General features: G+C 38.9%; 1 long non-coding RNA gene across 1 annotated transcript; it reads left to right on the top strand.

The window, feature by feature from the left end:
- Positions 1 to 240: 240 nt before the first annotated feature.
- Positions 241 to 838, top strand: LOC109593163 (uncharacterized). The gene is made up of 2 exons (XR_002190772.1): positions 241 to 560; positions 619 to 838. It is a non-coding gene; the product is annotated as an uncharacterized LOC109593163 (long non-coding RNA).
- The last annotated feature ends 277 nt before the right edge of the window (positions 839 to 1115 follow it).

Genomic DNA, 1115 nt, shown 5'->3' with positions numbered 1-1115 from the left:
GTTGCTAGCAACAAGTTGCCTCGTGTATGAAGGCCTTTAGAAGTGATAATGAGAGATGTCCAAACAAAACAGAAGAGAGAGAAGCAGGGGCGTAGCTGAGGTAGGGCCTGAGGGGGCCTGGGCCCTACCATCAAAGTGCCCTTATAATTATATTCATTGAAATTATAACCCAAAAGATGATATTCATTGTTCTTACAATAACAAAAGGGGGTGGCTGATAACCATAGCTCTTTTTAAAGCTATAGAGTATATGCGTGAGTAATGAGACAGATCACATTATGAGACAAACCTTTGAATTGAAACAAGCTCTTGCTTACAATTTCTTTGCTACCTGACTTATAATTTTCTTGCACAGATAGTTTGAATAAACGCAGCTTTTTACTAAAAACTAATTTTCTAAAATTTTATTTATTGAAATCACGCCTACTAAGGTAATAATTACTAATAATGACCACGTTGCGAGTTACTACGGTCCTAGTGTGTTGTCTGCTCGAGTCTGTGTGAGTGTTTGGAGACTTTGTTCCAGGCTGTTTCTGTCTCTAATGTGACTGGCATTGTATGTAAGTGATATATATAATGCTTCAAAGAAAATACTAGTTTATAATCTATACTATTTAGGTTAACCGAGGCTTAATGGCCGCATGTCCTCAAAAGTCTGAGGAAGCTATGGACCGATGAGTCCATGCACGCAGCAGTGATTAGTGTTACAGAGGAAGGGAAAGGTTTAAGGGAATCGGCGAGACTATATAATGTGCCTGTTGAGACGTTGCGGAGAAGGACGAATGGTACTGTTAGTGTTGACTGTAAACCGGGCCCTGCAACAGTCTTGTCGAAAGAAGAGGAAGATAAATTATGTGAATATTTGATTATGATGGCAGACATGGGTTATGGATTAACAAGAGAAACTGTAATGCATTTAGCCTTTGTTATAGCTGAGAAGTTTAATAAAAAAACATCCTTTTACTGGTGACTCGGCAGGTCGTTCGTGGTTTGATGGTTTTCGAAAACGACATCCTATGCTAACAATTCGTACACCTCAGCCACTATCTCATTGCAGAGCTCTATCAGCTAATCCAGATGTTATAAGAGATTTCTTTGGAAAATTAGGAGCAATA

Source organism: Amphimedon queenslandica, unplaced genomic scaffold (genome assembly GCF_000090795.2).
Source record: "Amphimedon queenslandica unplaced genomic scaffold, v1.1 AMPQUscaffold_2624_Cont25374, whole genome shotgun sequence".
NCBI lineage: Eukaryota > Metazoa > Porifera > Demospongiae > Haplosclerida > Niphatidae > Amphimedon > Amphimedon queenslandica.
Note: the sequence above shows the minus strand (reverse complement) of the source record. Positions and strands in the feature narration are given on the sequence as shown.